Source organism: Papio anubis, chromosome 1 (genome assembly GCF_008728515.1).
Source record: "Papio anubis isolate 15944 chromosome 1, Panubis1.0, whole genome shotgun sequence".
In the NCBI taxonomy this organism is placed as follows: Eukaryota; Metazoa; Chordata; class Mammalia; order Primates; family Cercopithecidae; genus Papio; species Papio anubis.
Window position 1 is genome coordinate 115,894,480 of NC_044976.1, and position 11,936 is coordinate 115,906,415.

Sequence of the window (11,936 nt, forward strand, 5' to 3'; positions counted from 1 at the left end):
CGTTAGAATTAACACTCATTCCTGCAGAACGTGGGCTATCAGGGGCTACTTATAAAAATCAAAAACCCCTGGGTCCCATCCATGAGCTACAGAATAAGGGGTTGAATAGGGCCGGGACATGGGAATGCGCCTTTATAACAAGTGCCCCCAGGGGGTTTCAATGGTCTCAAAGTTTGAAGAACAATGTCTTCAGTGACGGAATAAACTTAATGCTCACAGATAGGCCTCTCTTGACCCTTCAGGTCAAGACTCAGGGGAAGGACTTCCTCCCTGGGAGCTCTGCCCTGTTTCCAATCTGAGAGACATGCCTTGTATCTGGGTAACTGACACCTGGAGACGAGACCCTCCATCCTCTTCCAGGGCAGTCTTGTCCTCGGTGTGGGTCCTCTGTCCAGATATAGCACAGTGATCAGAGCATCTTCTGTCAGCACTCCCCTGACTGCTGTGACTTTCCGCTCTCTACTCTGTCTTGCCCTCTGCCCATCTCCCCCAGTAAGCAAGAAAGAGAGAGAGCTGTCACCTCATTCCAGTTTACATGGCTGTGAACCTGATGGTTCAGAAATAGAAATAGGTTTCTAAACACTGTTACAGGAAACCTGCACCCCCAGAGGCCAGGCCATAACAGGCATCTCACCCTCTGCTTTAGCTAATTTGGCACAAGTTGGGGCCAAAGTGGTTACAAAACCTTCCCTGTATGGTCTGCAGGTGCCAGGCCTGTGATTATTTTACTCTTTCATACAAAAATGAACCACTGGGGAGACAGCTACAGCAGCTCACAGACTCAGAGCACAGTAGTCCCTTTTGCTTTGGGAATGTCACCAGCTTGGTTGAAGAGGATCTTTGGCCCGGGATGGCTCTGCCCAAAATAAAACAATGAGAAAGGAGGGAGGGAGAGTCCAAAGTCGAGTAACAGCTGCATCACCTGGCTGCTTGTAGACACAGATGTGTCCGTGGAGCTGACAGCTCAATCCAGCCATGAACCCTGGGGCTCTTGGCATCCCTTCTGCTGAGAAAAGTTTCCCTGGGCTGTACCTTAATTACTGGTGCCATATTCTGTGCCCTTTGATCCCACCCCCATGCCCTCAGCTGAGCACATTTGGATGAGGGACTAGAAGCTGCCAGAAACAAACTTCATTCTCAAATAAAATTGCTGGTACCAGCTTCCCCTGTTGGATTCTCTCTGGGAGTTTGAATTTTAGATAGCAAAGGAGGCCGAGTGTGGTGGTCATGTCTGTAATCCCAGTACTTTGGGAGGCCAAGACCAGGGGATTGCTTGAGCCCAGGAGTTCAAGATCAGCCCTGGTAACATAGCGAGACCCCCCATCTCTACAAAAAAATAAAAAGAAATGAGCCAGGTGTGGTGGTACACACCTGTAGTCCCAGCTACTCAGGAGGTTGAGGTGAGAGGACCGCTTGAACATGGGAGGTCGAGGTTGCAGTGAGATGTAATCATGCCATTGCACTCCATCCTGGCCAACAGAGTGAGACCCTGTCTTTAAAAAAAAAAAAAAAAAAAAGGATACCAAAGGAGTTGAAAATTTGTGGTGGAAGAAGACTCTAGAAAAGAAAGTAGTCAGGTCTTATTAATAATCAGAAATCATTAATACGCTGCTCAGAGGGCCAGGAGAAAAATGGGTTCCTAGATTTGCCAGGACACATTTGAGTCCCCAGATTCAGTCCTGTAGATTCAGCTTTCCCTCACCTTTGTCCAGGGTCCCTGTGAGACTCCTGTCTCCTCATTAGCCCAGCAACTTTCAAAAAATTCATTATCAGAAGCCAGCTGTAAGAGCTTATTCTGTTGCAACCTAAGGTAGAGCTCTGTCCAACTCTGTTCCTCATTGCAGTGGTAGCTGGTGGCCTCAGGTTCCAAAAAGAGGAAGAAAAACAGATATGCACCAGGCACTGTGATGGGACACACTTTCACAGGTCACACAGGTTATCTTATGTAATTCTCATGGTCACTCCAAGTGACAGGCAGGGTGACCCTATTGTATGGATGAGGAGCCTGAGCCCCAGAGGACGACACAGTGTCTTAGACTGTGTGCTCAGCCCTGCTCTTGATATCCTATGTATGGTGATGATCAGGGTGGACTTGCCCTGTGTTTCTCGACTACAATTTCTACACTGAAAACAAAACAAAAACAGTGTCTTCCCTGAGGGGCATGGGGGCTGCCTAGCAGATAGTCCCTGTGGCCTCACATGGTGAATAGTGGGCAATGGCTGGTCAGGGTCCCTTGCCCCTCAATGAGAGGGTCTCTGAAGAAGCTCCTGCCTCAGCTCCGTTCTCTGCCAAGAGCTGCATGTCAGGCTGGTAGGGGCCCTGAAGATTTTCTGGAACATTCCCTCCTTTTTCAGGAGAAGAATCTCAGTCCCAGAAAGGGAAGCCTCCTGAATAATATAGCTGACATTTTTTGAAAACTTCCTGTTTGCGAATTAGCCCCCTTCATCCTCAGAACATCCGCATGAGACAGGTATTCTCACATCACCATTTTATTGTGTTGAGATGGGAAGTTACTGTGTTCTAGGACCTGGAACATGTGTCGGCTTGAATGCCCATCACGATGCATGTGGGGCTGCCCATCTAGGTTCCATTTTCCTCGTCACTTGAGAAACATTGATCGTGGAGGCTAAAGTTTCTGTTGCTTGATCACCACACAGTAAAACAGGGAGGGAGGGTTTATTTAGAAAGAAAAACAAAATCGTTACAGGAAATGCCTACATGGAAGGTCAAGTAGGGGAACTTTAAGTCAAAGAAGGCATCATTTGGGAGGTCAGCTTCAGTGTGGATGATGTAAAATCAGGGTTGTCCTGAACTGGTCAGATTTGATAGTTTTTTTTGGGTCAACATCACAGTCCCACTTTTTCCCTGATTGTATTTGAATTGGAAAATATATTTAATTATATCAGACACTCTTGGTTGCTAAGCATCAGAAAATATAATTAAATTGGCTTAAACACTTATAAGGAGCTGAGCCGTGGGCTTCTGGAAGATGAGAGTCTGGGGGCAGTATGGTCTCCTGGCTTGGTTGTCCTTGAGTTTTTTGTTCTGCCCTTGCCAGTGTGTAGAATTCATCATTCCCTGGCTTTTCTCAGGGCAGGAAAACAACACAGCCATTCCAGCATCCTGCCCAGACAAGATGAATGCTCTCTGCTTCTCTTTGTCCAACCACTGAATGCAGGCATGAGATACCTGCTCATCCTTGAACGATCACAGGGCGAGGGGATGGAATTACACCGATGGGCTTAGGCCAGTGAGGACCCAGCCTTGAGGCTGGGGATGTCAATTCCACTCAAGTAGCCTGGCTCCCCAGTTAGGGAAGGCAAAATGGATGCTCGGCACCAGCCTAGAGTGCCCATGACATACATTTTCCTATTCTTCTCTCTTAAGTAAGGAACACCAATTATTTTATACCCTACCTAGTATCCAGCCTTTCCCTAAGAGTGTCTAAAATTCATTTGTTACAATTCCCAATATGTACTAATAAAAATCAATTGCTATTATTTAACTCCTTATTTCATAGACTGAAAAAACTAGAGCGTATTACAAGCATGTTTATAATTCTTGACAAATAATCAAAATTTTACTCTTCTACTGAAAAATGCAAAACCATAAACTTCAGTCTGCATCGCAAATGAGAGGATAAATATTACTGTTGTGTTTATACACACACACACACACACACACACACACAGTTGTGGTCTTTAAACAGGCAAAGGAGATACTCTCAATTCCCTTGGAAGATTTCCAACCCTGACCTGATGTGGACTTGGCCCAGGGGTCTTGGACAAGACTGGCAGGGCCATCTTGGCCACCAGCAAGCCCACGAGGCAGCCAGGGGAAGGGAAGCCCACAGTCCACTTGGAGTCACCCTCCCCAAAGCCAGGAAAAAAGGGCCAGATGACTTCTCCATGTTCCTGCAGACTCTGTAGTTTTCTAATGTAGAATCTGCTTTGTATTCATCTATGATTTAGGAAAGGGAACTAATGACAATCAGTTTGATCCCATAATCTAATAGGATCCTCCTGCTCTGAACCCCCGCAGGAAAAGAGTAGTGCAATGGTTCTCAAACATTTTGGTCTTCAGACCCCTTTTTACTCTTTTTTAAAAAAAATTTATTTATTTATTTATTTATTTTTTATTATACTTTAAGTTCTAGGGTACATGTGCACAACGTGCAGGTTTGTTACATATGTGCCATGTTGGTGTGCTGCACCCATTAACTCGTCATTTACATTAGGTATTCCTCCTAATGCTATCCCTCCCCTCTTCCCCCTCCCTCGACAGGCCCTGGTGTGTGATGTTCTCCTTCCCGTGTCCAAGTGATCTCATTGTTCAATTCCCACCTATGAGAGAGAACATGCGGTGTTTGGTTTTCTGTTCTTGCAATAGTTTGCTGAGAATGACGGTTTCCAGCTGCATCCATGTCCCTATAAAGGACATGAACTCATCCTTTTTTGTGGCTGCATAGTATTCCGTGGTGTATATGTGCCAGATTTTCTTAATCCAGTCTGTCATCGATGGACATTTGGGTTGGTTCCAAGTCCTTGCTATTGTGAATAGTGCCGCAATAAACATACGTGTGCATGTGTCTTTATAGCAGCATGATTTATAATCCTTTGGGTATATCCCCGGTAATGGGATGGCTGAGACCCCTTTGTACGCTTAACAATTACTGAGAATACAAAGAGTTTTTAAAATCTAAGTTATTTCCATTATCGTTTACTGTATTGGAAACTCATAAACACACTTAAGAAGTGCACTGAGACCGTCTCCATTTGGCTATCCACACCCTGTCTAGACAACGTTCTAACTCTGCTGGGTCTCCAGAGGCTGACTCCTGATTGGGTTGTCCCAGTAGGAGGCACACACAGGCAGAGGGCAAGAAGAGTTCAGGTGTTTCTCCTCTGGCTCCCTCCCTGCTGGGAGCAGATTAAGGGTGATCACAATCTTCAACCAAAGGCGGCAGCTCCTCGGAGCCGCAGTGAGTCTTCCCAGGTTCTGGTAACTTCTGCCCTCTCATCCCATTAGGCCTAAGTGGAAATGGTTCCCCACTGGTTGCCAATCCTATGGGGCCGCCCATGCCTTAAGGTTTCCCTTAACCTTGCCCCCACTAGCTCTCCTCAATCCCCGGTTCCAGTGTTTGCCCTTCGTTTCCTCAGAGACCCTGACTGAGACAGGAATAGAATGTGTGAGTCTGAGTGTGAGTGTGCACACACACACACGTGTGGATGGATGAACACCAACACATTAATAGAACAGTTGCTGTGGGGTTAGTCATGATTTATCTCTTCCTTTTGCTTCTCTGAATTTTCTGATTTTTCTGTAATGTAATTTTATATATCATTTATGTAAAAATTTTTTAAGAAATAAAGTAAAAGTTTACAGATTTAAAAAATAGTTTCCATGAGGATCAGGCTCAGGGGAGACTAGAAGCCCTCAGATCCAATCCTTTGGGGACATATCTGAGCCCAGATCTACTTTGGTGGAAAGAAACTAATGACACTAGACACTACCCCTGGCTCAGAGGCCATGAGGATTAGTGAGAGGAGCGTGTTGGCACCTCTGAATTCTTAATGTGATTAGAAAGGAAATAAGCAGCCCATTATCATTCCCTGACTTTGGGAAGGCCCTTTAACCTGGATTGCCCTGAATCTCACTGCAGCCTGACTGTGCTCTAACTACACCAGGTACAGAATAGATGCAAGAGGGAGAGTCTATCACCAGCAGGAGGGTGGCTTAGCCTGGCAGTGTCCAAGCTTTAGCATGCATAGAATCGTCTGAGAATGCAGATACGAGGGCTCTTCCACCATCGGTTCTGATTCAATAGGGCTGAGATGGGGCCCTGGAATCTGCATTTTAAAGCGACTGGTTCTCCTCCCTCCCCTCTCCTCCCACCACGCACATCATGAGGAATAGAGGTGCTTGGGCCACAGAGTTTGGGGTGCAAGTCCTGTATCTTTTGGCCCCTCATCGCTAAGACTCAGTGCGCAGAGGGAGTGGAGAAGGGAGAGAGGAGGGGGAGCACCAGGCTGCTGAGAGGGGCAGGCAGAGCAGGCCTAAACCAACCTGGTCGTCACCCAGGAGGAAACCCACAAGCAGGACATTGAACCTCGCCTGGGTGATTAGTGCTCCGGAAACCACGGGGAACCACTGGAGGCTTTTACTGATGCCGTGTTCTTTTCCATTTCTTCTCTGATTACATTGATCCTGTACTTTTGCTGATGTTGTGACAGTCTAATTATAGACTTCTCGGCTGCTGAGCAAACAGTCGTCCCCTCTCGGTAAATCCGCCTGTTACACAAGCGCCAGCTCTGGGACACTGTCATTATGTGCAGCCAACCCCATGAAGCACCGTGGGCGGCACAGCCCCACACCCTTTAGCTCCTTGATGCTCACTGCTGGAGCTGAAGGCACTGCAGGCTAGTCAAGCTGCATTTTTTTTTTTTTTTTTTTTTTAAACAGATGGGGAAACTGAAGCCCACAGCAGTGAAGTGAACCATAGCACACAGAGCCAGGGATAGATCCCAGGACCTGAGGGAGGGGTGGTTACCCAAGTCCTCTTTTTTTTTTTTTTTTTTCCATCAGATATTCGCTGAGTGCCTATTCTAGGAATTCTGAAGAGGAAAAGTGTCACCTGGCCAAGAGCAGAAAGTATTGGCAGGGCAAGGTCAGCTGGATGGTGTCCCTCCTAGGAGCTTCCCAAGAGTCCATTTTTCTGGCCCTCAGATGCAGAGGCTTCGGAATCCTGTCTGCATCTGTGTCCCACAGCTAGCTGGAATAAAGAATGCCAATTTGTTTAGGCAATGCTCACAAGAGATTGTGGCGGAAGGCTGGAAGGGAGATGTGCGTATTCTGGCCATCCAGCATCTGAACCTCCTTCCTCTATTTAGAGAATCCTCTACCTTTAAGAGGCAAAGTCTACTTCCCAGAGTTAAAGCTCAAAATATCAGATGATCTGTTCACCAGCCTTCTTTGCAGCCAAGCCAGGGCTTGGCCATAGCATCTGGGCTTTGCTGATTTGAGAGAATCCCACCCACTCTGGGTTCAAATCAGAAACCAGTGATGGGAAGAAGCAGGGACACAGGTTCACAGAGACTCCCACTATCTACAGGTGACAGTGTGGTGGCAGAGACAATTACATCCAGTTTCCAGAGACAGGAGTGGCAAGGCTGCCTATGTCCTTCATGGTGTTTTCCTGGGCCAGTGCCACAGTATGAGTTTTCGACCTTGTTTCTGGTGGCAGAGTCAATTGGCCAAGTTCTCCAGCTATTCTGCTAATTCTGTGGGCTCACCAATATCTTGGAACTAAATTCCATTTTGCTTAAATCAGCCAGAGTCATTTTTGAGTGCTGACAACTAAGAATCAAGACTGATACGAGGACTGGAAGACCAGCGTATGAACACTGAGAATGACACATGTTAGGGGAGATTGCCATCCCTGGCAGTCGGCTGTACTCTTCCTCTGGCAAGCTATGTGGGAATGACCAGAATCTCTTCCCCAGCAGGAATGGACTCCAGGGCTGGGAGCTTCAGGCATTCTGGCAGGATGGTGGGAAAGACATCCTGGGCCTAAATACAAGGCAGGTTCAGAGTGGACCCAGTGGTTGATCATGAGATGTAATGAAATAATCAATTCACAATTTGCATTTTTATGAAATCCCTTTTCCCAGAAGGGAGATTTGAAAAAATGTTAATCCTTAGATAAGAAATCTGGGGCCCTAGAAGTGATGGTAGCCACAGCAAGGTATTCAGAATCTACCCTTTTCTGCTCTCATCCAACTTGCTTCCCAAGGTGTCCTGACAGTGAAATTAGAAAGGGGTACAAGGTTGGCAACCAGACACCACGAAGCAGGTAGGCTAACTGCTGTTATCATTTCCATTTTTGGATTAAGAAGCTCAGACTCAGAGATGTTAAGTGATTTGTCTAAGGTTTCACCTTGCCTGAAAAAAGGTTTGCCCGCTGTCTCATTCAAGTCTACATCCTTTCTCCAGGGACATACTGCTAGTGGGGTGGGCAGGAAAGGAGTCTAGAGACATCTAGATTGGAGGGATAAAGTCAGCACTGTTTATATTTGGCATCCTCTTTTCCCTGGCACTGCCACCATCACTCCCATTCCCCTTCTGGATCCCTACCTTACCCCTTCATGCTGCTCTGGTGGCAGTGCCTCTGCTGCCATGCTCTGCTTCAGCCTGCTGCTACAGCCATGCCTGAAGATGCAGCCCCTTCCTCTCTTCCTGTCCCACCAAATATGACCAGCTCTAGGTTCCACTACTTCTGGAATCTGTCCAAATAAAACTTACACCATTTTATTCCAAACCCAGTTCTCCTTCTGCAACACCCGAGAAAAATATCGGACTGCAGGAGCCAGAGAGGAGAGAGAGATTTACTGGTGAGAGTTGTAGGTGGGAACTGAAAAGCCAAGTCATGTCTTTGCCCCACCAGAAACTCACTAGGATGTACACAGTGCCACTGTGATGGTTTTAAAATATGTCCACAAGTGCTTTGATGTTCCTTTGTTTCTTGATCTGTATGCTAGCAACACAGGTTCATTCCATTTGCGAAAATTCATCGAGCTGTGCTCTTATGAGCAGTGTACTTCTCTACACGTATGTTAAATGTGGATAAGAACTTCACGTAAAAATCATTTCAAGAAAGATAAAATATTTAGATGAGCGCATTTGAATAAACATTTGTAATGTTTTTATTACAAAAAACTCAAGACTTAAGAAATAGCTCAAAGAAACTGATCAGGAGATAACTAGACACTATACAAAAGGTCTTTCTTGACTTACAGTAGGACTATGATAGAATTTCTTTGCTTTTCTGAAGTATTTAAAATAAGAATCTATTGAGACAGAAAACTCAGGATCATCACTACAAGTGAGGTACGCTTGCATTTTAAAGACTGTTTTGTCCCTCGGTTTCCCTAGGTATAAATCAGTGAAGCCAGTGAATCACTCAGAATGCAAAAAAGGTCTTTAAACCATTCTGATTGGATGTGCTCAGCAGGGGCTGGAATTTGGCAAGAAGGAGGCACCAATAATCCAGGAAGAAGAGTTTCAATATGTGGTTCCATGTCCAATGGGCAGAACTTGGCCACTTTCTAAGACTCCTTCCAGCTCCAGGATGCCAGTTTTATGAGGCAGAAAGAACACAGTGTATTAAAAAAAAAAAAAAAAAAAAAAAACAAAACCCTGAAACAAAATTATAGAAAAGTCCATTAATGCATCAGGGATAAAAAGAGGCCCAAGGAAAAAAAATACATATATACATGTATATATATTTGAGAACTCATATATAATGAGTTTCTTTTCTGGTTCTTAGCTCTCACCTCTTACCTACCACAGAATAATTTTGTTCAGGAAGTTGAACAAAATTTCACCCAGGAAAAGGCAGAACTAAACCATGCTGGGTCAAATGTTAGGTTAAGAATTTGTGTCCTGTGTTCTACCTTGAGGCTAACTGTGTTAGGTTTCTAGTCTTGTCCTGAAAGAGTAGAAATGGTCCGAAGGCCAATGTAATAATTTGCATTAACTTTATTGTGGTTGGAAGTTCATGGAAGGATGGTTGAGTTACTTGCCCGAGGCCTTACAGATAGTGAAAGTTAAAACAATGAAGTTCTTAGAAGAAAACAAAGAAGATTATTTTTAGGGGCTTAGGATTATTTTAAACAGGACATACCAAACACTAATCATAAGAGATAAGATTAATATTTCAGATGTCTTTAAAATTAAGTGCTTCTGTTCATCAAAATATAACATTAAAATAATTAAAAGTCAACACCGATTGGGAAAAGATATTTGTTATACACATATTGGGCAAAGGGCTCATATTCAGAATATGTAAAGAACTCATAGACATTAGGACAAACAACTCCCCACAAATGGGCAAAAATCTTGAACAGACACTTTATTAAAATGGTATTGAAATGAACAATAAGCATCTGAAAAATTGCTCAACATCCTTGATCATCAAAAAAAAAAATGCAATTGTAAATCACAGTGAAATACACATCCTCCCCCAGTTTCTAAATTAAAAAGACTGAAAATACCAATACTGGCAAAGATGTGAAACAACCGGAAATCTCATGTCACTGGTTGGAACCTAAATTGTCATATTTGGCAGTGTATTTAAAGTTTAATATGTGAACACTCTATGAACCAGGAATCCAATCCTAGGTATATATATACCCAACATAAATGAATGCTATGTCCACCAAAAGACATGTGTAAGAATGTTCGCAGCAGCTTCATGAAAGGCAGAAACACGAAGCAACTCAAATGTCCACCAACAGTAGGATGAGTACACAAATCGTTGAATATTTATATAATGAAGTAATACACAGTAGTGAAAAAGAATGGACCATTGTTACACACAACAGTATGGATGAATCTCGTAGACACACTGTTGAGTAACAGAAGCCAGAGATAAAATTGTACGTGTTATGTATTTCATCCATATCAAGTTCAAATATTGGTAAAACTAATCTATGGTGACAGAGGTTAAAATAGTGGTAACCCTTGTGGGATACTGAATGGGAAGGGGCAGGAATGAGCTGGAAAGGTTCCACGTCTTGATGTGGGTGGCAGTTACATGGGTGTATGCATATGTAAAAAATTATCATTCTGGACACTTTAGATTTGTGCACTTTACTGAATGTTATACCTAAAAAAAAAAAAAAAAAAAAAAGGAAAACAAAAAATTAGATCGTACGTCTTGATTTCGTGTCTAGCAATAGAATCACTGGCTTTCCCTGTAAGCACTCATATTGATGTCCTATCCCATTAAGTTCCTGGATACTCACTCACCTCTCCCTCACTGGGAAAGACGTATTTGAGAACTCTTCAAAGTCTGACAGACAGGAGGACCACACTTATTTCAGGCAGGGATGGGAGAGGAGGGCGGAGGAGATGTAAATACTGCATCTGGGAAGGAATCTTTTCCCCCAGCACCTAGTAGAGGATCAATACAAGACAATAATGTCTATTGATAAATAACACTGTCCAACATTGGCTACTATCTGATACATACAGCATTTGCCACACACTTTCTAACAGGCACTAGTCACTGCACTAATTGTTTCCCAAGTATTTTCTTAATACTTATATAACTCTACAAAGCTGTCCCATTCTTAGTCTTGTCCTACAGATTGGAGATGCAGATTTTTGGAGGGTTAGTTAAGTTACTTGCCTAAAGCCTTACAGAAAGTTTAAGTGGTGAATGGAGATCTCAAGTCAGATTAGTCTGAATTCAGAACCTGGGCTGTAAACCACTCGCTATGGAATGAATGGATGGTGTCCAAGCCCTGCCTGCATGTTATGTAACACACTGGACCAAGTGCTGTGGCATTCCGAGTGGGGCCGAAGCGGCTGCGGCTGTCGACATTGGCGATGGACTCCCCGAGGCCCTTCGTCCCACTAACTGCACACAGGTGGTCCCCGGGGCCAGAGAGCCGCCGGCGCTCTCTCCCCGAAGACCACGCCTTCACCTCCAGCCAGTTTGCTTGGGGAATCTGAAAGGTCCCTAGGGCCCAGAAACCATTAAGTTTTTTCCGACCTCGCAAACACACACCCGAGGTAGGTGTGGGCGTTAGCCGCCTCACTCCTGGGGGCAGGGAGAACCAACGCAAAAATCCCCAGAGAGGCGGAAGAAAAACCGGCCTGCAAGAGAACAGGATGGACATGGGAAAACCTTGGGGGAGAGAGAGTTATGCGGCAGGAATGGCAGAAAAGCGTACTAAGCAAAAAGAAAGGTGTCCCACTAACTCCGAAGTTAAGGGGTTGTCGACGCACCCCCTCTGTTGCGCTTGCTCAGTGCTGCCTCCCTGTGTACCCCGCCCCTTCCAGCCGCTGAGGATTTACTCGTCTCTTGGCAACCATTCACCCGAGGAGCCAATCAGAGGGCAGCCCTCGCCCCGCCCCCGCCGTCAGGACC

General features: G+C 44.9%; 1 long non-coding RNA gene across 1 annotated transcript; it reads right to left on the bottom strand.

The window, feature by feature from the left end:
• Positions 1-10,635: 10,635 nt before the first annotated feature.
• Positions 10,636-11,915, bottom strand: LOC116269459. The gene is made up of 3 exons (XR_004176988.1): positions 11,740-11,915; positions 10,811-10,954; positions 10,636-10,667 (listed from the first exon to the last, which is right to left on the bottom strand). It is a non-coding gene; the product is annotated as an uncharacterized LOC116269459 (long non-coding RNA).
• Between the last annotated feature and the right edge of the window lie 21 nt (positions 11,916-11,936).